Genomic DNA, 11636 nt, shown 5'->3' with positions numbered 1-11636 from the left:
GACATCTTGGATTAAGTGTTAGGATTTTTGCATATGGAATATGATATTGACGTTCTGGATTATGTGGGTGCACGATCATATTGCATTTGAATTGGTGTTTTGGCATGAAGTGAGGAATGTATTATTTATTAACCATTCCTTACTCATTTTACATACAATGGTAGATACCTGTAGATTACAATAGTTAAAATTATTTTTTTTTTCATCATTTGTGGTGACACTTAAGTTGGTCGGTGTACTTTTTGTAAGTATTTACTTGCGACTAAGTTCAGTTGAGTTGTTTACTGAAGTTGTACATCTATTGGGCCTTGTCTTGTTTACGAGATTTTAGTTTTTTGGTATCCTTTTAAGGAAATGAATTTATGATGGGTATATGTAGCTGATTTCGTGACCCTTTTAACGAAGTAACTTCTTTAAGTTTCTTAGCAACTTGCTTTTTCAGAATAAATTTTTCTGAATGATACAAACTTGTGATGTTGCCTTAATTCAAATTTGACTTATCTTTGCTAATCTATTCTTGTTAATAAAAGTTGGATTTATTTGAATATAGATTATGCTCTGAGGGTAAGGATTATTTTCTTGGTTAAATGCATTATTACTAAGCAGATTATGCAAGCCATTTGTTGGTATGGTATAGAATTCAATTATGAATGTTATAAGATTCTCATGTCATGTGCTTTCCAATATAAGCACGAGTAAATGTCTACAACAAGTGATTTGTCAAGTGGTTCCCTGTTATGTCACTGTGGAATTCTTACACGTCTAAGGAACTCTAGGACCGAGACCAATCCCGGTAGAAAGTGGTATGGATGTATTAACTACAAGGTAATTCTTGAACTTAGCGTTGAGTGCCTATATTTCGTCGTTAGTAGCCTATGACACTTTTGCCTTTTTTTTTTTTATCATCTAGAAACCCGATGATTGTGATTTCTTTGAGTGGGCTGATAAGGAAATTACTGCTTGCGAGAAGAGATTAATAAAATATTTGCAACAAATGGAGGAGAGAATGCATGCTAATAATGTCAGAGTTGAGGAACTCATTGAATGAAAATGCAATGAACATTGTGATAAACTACGGCGGGAGTTAGGGTATGGTCAAAATAATGGGAATATGTTAAGGACTGCGTTGTTAGTTGTCATTTTACTTTTAGTCTTTTATTTTAGTGGTTTTAGTGGACCTAGAAGTACCACGTTGATGTTAAAATGACAATTATGAAAGAAGTTCAACTGTACCAGTTTTTGTGATTTTGAACTTGTCTGTTTCGAACGTTATGTGTGTATATTTACCAAATGGAGCATCTCGTTCGGAGTTGTCAAATTCTGTCATATTCAAGGGATGCAACCCTTTTAGGAGTTCTTTGACGATGGGTTGGTAATAATGCATCCTTTTGCACATCTGTATTATTTAGTCACAAGCTGGAGATTTCATTTACTCAGTAGCATCAACATCCTTATTGTATCCTATTACTTGTGCTTTTGGGTCTTGTATGGTCCACTTGTTACTTTTTAAACTTCATTATGGGTTTAAGTCATTAATTCGCATTGAGCTGATCTACTGGCTGCCATTTGCTATCTAGTAGTATGATATTTTGATAATTATTATTCAACTACAAAGGGAAGAGAAGCCATGGACATTTGTTATTTTAAATTGTAGAATTTTCCATTACTACTTAATTGATATTTGTTATTTCAATATGTCAACAGAATAATTCCAACAAGAGAATGCATTAAACTAATGCCCCACTTTAAACTAAGAATATCCCTAAAAGTAAGAATGGCAAACATCTAAAATCAGAATCAACCAATAACAAAATGAGCATGTTTTATCACAGCAACTTAAAGCAGTCTATAGGACGAAATGGATTGAATTTTGAGGCATGCTTATGATCTAAAATGAGCATACTCTTCATTGGAAACTTAAGAAGCCTTTCTAAAAGCATGGGATTTTTCATACATTAGCCATAACACATATCCCTCCAAATACAAATCAATAATGGTTTCTCAAAAACCACATACATAAAACAATTGCATACTATTTTGGTGAATAACTTAAAGGTGACTCCACATACTCAAGGCCATTGCATCCCTTACTTTCCCCATATAAACAAAACTAGCATCTGATTGGTCTGGTCGTTCCCCAGGTGCAATATTTTGCCCCAATCCCAATTCCTGCTGATCATCAACATCAACCCAAGGGTTTAGTCTGCGCAAAGCCGCTCGAAATAGTGGATCAGTTATCCCGTTATATTTCTTAATAAAGTTACGTAAAGTGCAGCACGCAATTACAAATAGGCGTTGGTATCGTAGTGGGTATGGGGGCATTTTTTCTAAAATTGGAAACTAGTTCTTCAACACTGCAAAAGCTCGTTCCACGATGGTCCGTAGAGATGAGTGCCTATAGTTGAATAGCTCCCTCAAATTCTTGGAAAGTTCTTGGCCATTTTGAAATGTTGCCAAATGATACCGTTCACACCGATATGGCAGTAAGAACCCCTGATAGCAACCATATCCAGAATCCACCAGGTAGAATGAACCTGCACCTCATGTACAAATATAAATTTGTAATTAACCAAAGTACAATAACGAGGATGCTTACATGTTACATCTGAAATATTTGTGCGGTATATTACCTTCTTTTGGGGTTGGGAAGCGTAGTGTCAGATCATTCACACACATTGTAAAAATGCGGGCATCGTGCACACTCCCCTCCCAACCAACATACACAAAGGTGAAGCAGAGATCTAGGTCTACAATACACATGACGTTTTGAGTGGTTGTATGCTTTCTACCTCGATACGTCGTGTTATTCACACCGGTCACCTTCACATGGATGTGTGTGCCATCAATAGCACCTATACATTCCTGCAATGAATGTATTGTTTGTTAGTATAGTGCTGTATGTAATAGCAATAATCTTAAAAATATTTGCTGAACTTAGATAAAAATGAAAAGCATTGCTCATTGAAAACCACGGGTAGAAGTCCCCATTTCGGGCAACGACAGGGTGTGGCTTCATTGTCTGCATGGGTTGGATGATTGTTTTACCCAACCTACAAATAGCTTTGCATGTCCTTCTGCAGTATACGCTCACGGTATGCAATGATCGTTGGAGCCGATCAAACACGTCCCTCTACGACCAATTGTTTGTCATTAGGAGGCAAAATACAGCCACTTGCTCCGTGATCTTCACGTATCGACTGCTACGCAATAAGCCATTCTATTTTAAGATGTTACAAAGCGCAAGAAATGTGTCAAGCCACATTCTGAAGTGCTTGTAGCATGTTATCGGGTTGGGATTTGTTAACACCCAATAAACCCACATAGGGCTCGTTAACTCAGATGTTCTTTGAGGTATAGGGAACCTTTGTCTTTCTTCAAGTTGTTCCCTCCACTCAGCTATCCTGATGAACATTTGTCCAAGCTGTAATTCAACTTCCATGGTCTCGGGATGGCTGAAAAAAGCATCGTCGCTTTCAAGCGATGATGCAATTGATTCTTTGTCTAAATCATCCTCATCACCCCACGATGCATTAGAATCGAAACATGTGTCCAATTCCTCCTCCCAGTTTGAATTTTCAAGACTTGACGGTCCACCGGCATCCATTTTGCCACTTATGTACTTATCATTAGACAATAGTTGAGAAATATTCAAATCCAATATATGAACATAAAGTATGTTGTGTCAAATATTTTGCAAAAAAAAAAAAAAAAAGTTAGAAATATATAAATATGAAGAAGATAAAAAGGACTGAAATATATAAATAGTGCCAATTAAAATGTCAATGGAATTAAAATAAGGACAATGTCTGAAATTCAGATGCAATAGTCTAAAAATTTCTAAAGGATTAGCACAACAACTAGATAACGAAACTGCAATATCACAGGTCCTTAATATTAATCGCTCACATGACTCATCCCACTCTCTTCATCGGCTCCATGCCAATGAATACCCTTGCTTTTGTCCTGTCGGTGAAGGAATTGGCAACCCTCCAATAATTTTCCTCTGTCACGGGGTGCTCAGCCACCACATCGTTCAGGACCGCCATCGCCTCTGCAATTACATCTGGTCTACTAGTAGCTGCTGGCCCTTTGGCTGTTCTTAAGTTACACTGTAGTTGGTCAAATTCTCTCTTCATTTCTGACCATTCACTAGACATTTTTCCGACTTCCAAGTCTTCAGTGGTTGTGTTAGTACACTTGTTGCTCCGGGAGGATTGGAGAGGTGTTGCATGCCGCTTACCCTTGTTTGGTGGCATCCTTATGCCAGCACAGGGCATATCGGGCTCTTCCAAGTCAATTACGGTACACGGGTTATTTAGGTCAATCAACGGGTCATCAAAGCCGCATTCGTCATCGGTGTCGGGCGGATCCTGTGTGCTGGAGTAGGCGAACTCCCCCGTGGCATACGATCCCATAAATATGGTGGTTAACAATGGGAAGAGGTGCGGCGGATTGTCTTGAATCTGTAGTATTTATCCGCACCATACTCCTTCAAAACAAATAGAGCATGAAGCAATTCGTTAGTTTGCAACGGAATATTTAATATGAAATTTATAAGAAAAAACTTCGTTGATGCTTACGAATTTCAGTTGCTCCCACTTGTCCTCACTATTGGTGACCGTGTTCGTCGTGTGGTCCCAACCGAACCCTGTACCCACCTTGCTGCTTAAGAGCATATGAACTCTTTGTGATTTTGTTTTAAGCTTCCTATTTTATTCTTCACTTGGTTGGTGCTGTATTGACAATTGTCAATACGATCATTGAGGTCCTCGGTGATTTTATTCACGTGGCTGCCAAACGAAGGCCGAACTCTTTTTTGGGCAAACCCCAGTAGAATAAAGATCAAGTGTTCTTCATTTTCCCGTGACCATACAGCGGGAGGGGGCTTGGGCTAACGCGAACCCCTAACCCGGTGCTTCCTTGGGGATTTTCAGGGGGTACCGATATTATATATTTATATGAGTGGAAATAACACATTTTTCTATATGTAAATAAAATATAGATATAAAATTCAGGGGACCAAGAAATTAGTGTGAAAATCCTAAGCTTAAATAATATGCTAGAAACTTGCACAAAATAAATATGCTAGGACTAGTTCTACCAAGGTTCATGTTCTGTTTTTTCTTTTTTAATCATAATACAAACTTACACATCCATGTAACCACCGAAAGTTGCAAGCAGAGAACCACCCAAAACAGCCAGTAGAATGATTCTAATCCCAACAAAGTTGCCAACAGGTAACAGACAGATACACAAATGATATTAAAACATGGTTTGGACGAGAAGTATAACATTAAATGGTTTAAATCTTCTTTTAATAATATGCCATCTTATTACATTAATATATTATGTCTCTCTAAATTGATGAAGGGAAAGAAACCATACGATCACGTGTAGTTGTTTATGCAAATCATGTAATAGTTAGAAACTTTGCTGCCCCACTTTTGTTTTGTTGGCTACTGATCTTAATTTGTAGCTTCTAATATATGATTATGAAGTTCACTAGAGTAGTTTTCTTTTTGTCCTATTAATTAAATCAAAATTTCTCGAAGCACGTTTATAACTATACTATATTAGCTAAAAACATATCCATTTACAGAAACTTAACATTTAAACATAAGATGATTGAAAATAAGTTCTTATAATTATGCTTACGAATTTAGCCTCACTTTGTTTCCAAAAAACTGACTCAATGTACACTACCAAGCACGTTTATAGCTATACTAAATCAGCTAAAAACAGATCCATTTACAGAAACTTAACATTTAAACATGAGATGATTGTAAATGAGTTATTATAATTATTATATAATTTAGCCTAACTTTGTTTCCAAAAAACTGACTCAATGTACACTACCAAGCACGTTTATAGCTATACTAGATTAGCTAAAAATAGATCCATTTACAGGCATACTTAACATTTAAATATCAGGATAGTGCAGTTCCTGAAATTGGGGAGCACAATTTCCCATGGCTTGAGCTTGCCACGAGAAATCAGGATGGTCGCTCCAGTCCGGGTTGTAAAAATTGGGATTTGAATCGAATCCCGGGCTGGAGGAGTTTGTGTTCAATTGCTCAGGTGAAAAATTATAGAACTGTCCCCAGGAGGGACAATTACTAGCACTATGATAAGGGTCAGAGCAATATGAACATGGTTCATGTGGGTTGAAACTGTAAGGGTAGTTGGTTGGAGCAAGTGTCCTACCACTAGGTGAAACATGTTGTGCAGAAGAATCACAATAATTATCAAAGTAAGAATCCATGTTTCACTTACACCCTATAGCAAGAAGATATCCCACCAAAGATATGAACCAATTTTTTTTGCTGCAAGTGGGGCAGACAGAATTCTCTAAGAGCCCAGGTTCGTTCCCAGGAAAGTGAGGGGGGTCACACCGGACACACTTAAATCCCAAGACTTTCCTAGCCAGAACTTGCCTAGACACTTGGATAGCGCCGTAGACCACACTAGCAAAGTTTTTTTTTTTTTGTTTTTTTTTGTTTTTTTTTTTTTTAGAACAAAATAAAACAAATTGAAAATAATATGAAACACATACTACACAGAATTTGAACTAAATTATAATGAACCAAAAGAAAATTAAGCAAACAACGAAATACCTTTAAACAGAAACAAAGTATGAACAAAATGGACTAAAAAAAAAATACCGGAATAAAGATACCTACCTTGTTCCGAGCTGCTGTTGTGCAGGAAAATTCGCTCGATCGAAGTATATTTCGATCGATCGAATATATGTTCGATCGATCCACTTTAAGGCAGATGAAAACTCGCTCGATCGAGTTTCGATCGATCGAAAATAAATTCGATCGATCGATTCTCCAGGGTATCCAGAAAGTTGCAGAAGCTGCAGAACAGATTCGGGAAAGACAAAAGAAAAACTTAGAATGCAGAACAGAAACTAAATAACAGAAAAAATGAAACAAAAATCTATCTAACTAGTAGAAAAACAAAATCAATCAAACAAAAACCAATTTTTGAACCGATTTCCCCGGCAACGGCGCCAAAAACTTGATGTGTCTTAAATTATACTCGCAAGTGCACGAATCGTTATGCAATATAGCGTATTGCAAGTGCGAGGTCGATCCCACAAGGAAATGGTCAAATATTAGTGTCTTGCTTAATTAACCTTGTTTTAACCTAGTTCCAAAAGTTTGATGCTTAAGAACAAAAGACTAATGACAAGAAATGTAAAGAAATATGCAAATGAAGAGAAACTAAGGCTAAAGAATCCACCAAACCAAATCCTACAACTCACACTCTTGGTTTCCACTTGAACATCCAAAGAACATTAAGCTTAGGGTGTTATTCAAGTCTCTTAACCACATCCCAAAGAACCATTAAATGAATCCAACACTTTGACAAATCACAAAGAGTACCAATTGAAATCCAAACATCCAATGTATCATTCAATCACAATGGATATCTTCATTCAAACCGATAAAACAATGTATTAGCTTGGTTGAAACACATAAAATGTCCTCTATCCACCAATAATCACATTCATTCCAAAAGATAAAGCTTTAAATGAATGGAACTTGAACAACTAACAAGATATATCATTAAATGAGCAAGTGGTGCACCAAGATTGTGAGTGTTATCAATGGAAAGGTTTCATCCTTAACCCTAGTTGAGGTTACTACCCCTCCATGACTAAGAACACCACAAGAACATGATGAACACCCATGGAAGTAAAAGAAGATTTACAAAGAGAAAATATATGAAAATAAACTACTGATTTAAACTACAAGAAGCACGAAATTAAACCTAATTACAGAATCTCTACTCTATTCTACCCTACTCTACATTATACTACTCTTCTATCTACATCTACATCTACCATATCTACATTCTACCTTGTTCAAAGGGAATGGCTAGGGCTTTTATAGAAGAAGGCCATGGCAAGAAATGACTCTTCCACCCTTCTTTAGTGCTCTTCTACAGCTGGAGACACTCACAAAACACGGATTCCGCGTTTTCTGCAGAGGATTTTAGGGGTTCCTTTTTGACTTTCTGTTCTGGCGCACTCAGCTTTGTCTGGGAAAATTTGATCGATCGATTTTATTTCGATCGATCGACTTCGGGAAAATATTCGATCGATCGACTTTTAAGTTCGATCGATCGATCTTTCAGGGTCTCCGAATTTCCTGCTATTTCTTTATGAATTGTGTCATTCCTCTCTTATTGTCCTACAGAAACAGAAAACACAAAAACTACCCAAAACATTAGAAAGTAACAAAGCTAAAGGTTTAACTAATGTAAATTAAGGGGTCCAAATATACACTTTTTGGCACTCATCAGCTATACTAAATCAGCTAAAAACAGATCCATTTACAGAAACTTAACATTTAAACATGAGATGATTGTAAATGAGTTATTATAATTATTATATAATTTAGCCTAACTTTGTTTCCAAAAAACTAACTCAATGTACACTACCAAGCACGTTTATAGCTATACTAGATTAGCTAAAAATATATCCATTTACAGGCATACTTAACATTTAAATATAAGTAGTGTGGTAAATGAGTTCTCTTAATTGTTATATAATTTCATCTCACTTTATTTCCAAAAAACTGACTCAACGTACACTACCAAGCACGTTTATAACTATACTAGATTAGCTAAAAGCAAATCCATTTACAGGAACTTAACATTTATACATAAGATGATTGTAAACGAGTTCTTATAATTATTATATAATTTAGCCTCACTTTGTTTCAAAAAAACTGACTCAATGTACACTAGAAAGTGTTGAAAAATATTTATTGTCCAATTTGGAAAAATGGCAAATAAAAATGGGATCTTTTATGTGTAAACCAAACTTTGCATGCCTCGATCTATTCCAATGATGCTCAAAGTGAGCCTGCCATGAAACAATCAATAAACATTTTTTCCCCTATTCGATCCATAACCATAATGATTGCATAAATATATTCCATTTCACTATATAGGCTTCACCACGCATGCAGATAAGTATCAATTTTCCTCAAAACCAAACAGATAAGTATCAAACCGAAGTTGTTTTTAGATGTTTATTTTTTCTCCATTATGTTCTCAACGCACCGAAACAGAACTCCGTGCTAAATTTGTTAAACCATTAACATTAGTCAAAAAGGAAAACATAAGGACAATATTTAGAACTGGAAACATATAGAACAAATTCAAGTGTTGCTTTTAGTCAACCACACCCAATAAAATACATCTCAATCTATAAATATCATCAAATTACCCAATATACACAAATACATCTCAGTCTACAAATATCATCAAAATACTAGTGATACACAACTACAGACGGTAGCATAAATCTAGGAAAACAAATCCTGCATAATAGGGAAACTAACCTTGCTATGGGATCTAGCGACTGGACCTTTGAATATGAGTCTTGCAAAACGACGTTTCCCCTTCGTCCCGTTGGTGGCCCTCCTCGGATGGCAACTTCTTAGCGCAGCCTCCCTTTTGTAAACGAATGTAGAGTTCGGATCCCTTTGCTTGCCCATGCTTCAAATGAGGGCAAGGGGCTCTAATTTTGTAGAGGCCTTGCTGGTACGGAGGTTAGTGCTGTTAGAAGTGACCGTTGACACCTCTAATTCATAGAGCGCAGAAACCAAATAGAGGGAGGTGATGGGGAGATCCTGATAAGAGATTTCCGTCGACTTAAGTGCAGAGGATAATTAAGTTGGTGGTTGGGGTAATAATGGAGAGAGGTGAGGAAGGATAGGGGAAAAATTGATGGGGAAACAGTCACAAATCTCTGCCCATTGTCTGAATCACAGAGCATGGCGCGTTGATGGCGTTTGGCTTGAAAATGAGGAATCTCACTGGCTTTTCCTTTATTCGCCTGCTACTGAGGGGATATGGAGAGAGGAGATCAATTTTCAAAATAAAGAGGTGATAAAAGCGATTCTGAGAGAGAGGAGATGGAGATCTGAAGAGACTGAGCGTGTGATGGCGTGTTGGTGGGGAGGTGGGTTGATGGCGTGAAGACTGAAGAAGGAATCCGAAAGGCTCAAAGTCGGTGAGAAGAGATGAGGCGCACATTAGAAAACTGAGAAAAATGGGCTAAGCGGGATGACCGAAAATTCAACGGGAAGAAATTTCAAAATTGAGCGACTGAGCGTGGCAGCTTGGCAGGATTTTTTAGCAGAGTTGTCATATGGGTCTACTATTGCTGATGGGGAAAAAGGCGATGGACTTTAAGTGGGAATTGCTTGCCAAACAGCTTGAATGTTCTTTTTCAAAAAAAACTACCAAAATTTGCAATGTACTCCAAAAGATTTTATTTTTTAAAAAGGTAGAGCCATGTCACATACCCATGGCTTTTTTCCTTTTTATTCGAATTTCTAGGAGTATTGTTGTCTTGTTGAAAAAAATTTAAGAGCATTTTTGTGTTTTTACAATACAAAAAGTGGTACATTGCAATTTTTTTTTGTAATTTGGAAGAGACAAAGATACATTTTTTAGTGCAAAAGACATTGAAAATTAAGTATTAGTTTGAAGAAGTATGTGTACTTTTTCTTATGAGATAATAGTAGGGGTGGCAAGTCATCTAATTCAGGTCATTTTAAGGCATAAATATAAAATTATATATGTTATCTTAACTCGATTAATTTAATTTAACGAATTAGACCCTTCAACTGTAACCACCTAATTCCGTGTTGAATTCGTGTCGGATTCGCGAATCGTGTTAAAAGTTGCCAACTGTTATATAGCGTGTTGGGTTCAAGTTGTGTCAATGTAAGGGTATAAGACTAGGTCAACCCTAGCCTAACCTATTTAATTAAACGGGCCAGACTCATCAACCTTAACCCAATGGACTTGCATGTCGTATAAAAAATTACCGCGTTTGGTAATAGTCTTCTTGTTTGGAAATTATCCCCCGTACACTATAAATATCACACAGCTCCACTTATTGTTTTTCTTTTTCCCCCGCTTGATTGGATATAATGAATAATCTGGTCAGTTTGAGTCCGAGAGAGTAGAGCCGCAATATCCCACATTTGTCCAGCAAACTCATAGTAGCACATTACATTTCATGTTGTGTAATTTTCCCCGCAATCCTTGTTTTATGCACCTCCTTGACTCAGTTTTGTTTTTGTTTGCAAATCGACTCAATAGGGCCATTGGTGCTGCCAAGTTCCCCTCTAATTTATCCGCATCTTCTAACGACCAATAGAAAAATGCTAACCAGATTTGCGCTATCACCTCAAAATAATTAGTCAATTTGAAACTTCTCTAAAATTCCTTATAAAACTCAATTTCACCTAATAATTAGGCAATGTAAGACTTAACACTTATGATTATCTCTTATAAATCACTCACTCTATACAAATTATTTATCTATTCTCAATATAGGACCGATGTGTTTCATCTTCATTTCCATTAATCTTGCTAGACTCAACAATTCACATTCTGGCCCAACAACTCCCCCTTCATTGAACTAGATTCCTATTCACAGCATCAATATCTCCTAGTATATCATTCTTGCCAGTGCTCCTAACCTGAGTATGGAGATTCCCCATTGTGCCTAACAGGCTTAAAGGTATAAAATACCAGTGACCCATACCAGACCATACCATTTAATCTTTCTGGGCTATGTCTGTCCATCCATCAACAGCATA

The sequence above is a fragment of the Alnus glutinosa genome, chromosome 10 (assembly GCF_958979055.1).
Source record: "Alnus glutinosa chromosome 10, dhAlnGlut1.1, whole genome shotgun sequence".
NCBI lineage: Eukaryota > Viridiplantae > Streptophyta > Magnoliopsida > Fagales > Betulaceae > Alnus > Alnus glutinosa.
Note: the sequence above shows the minus strand (reverse complement) of the source record.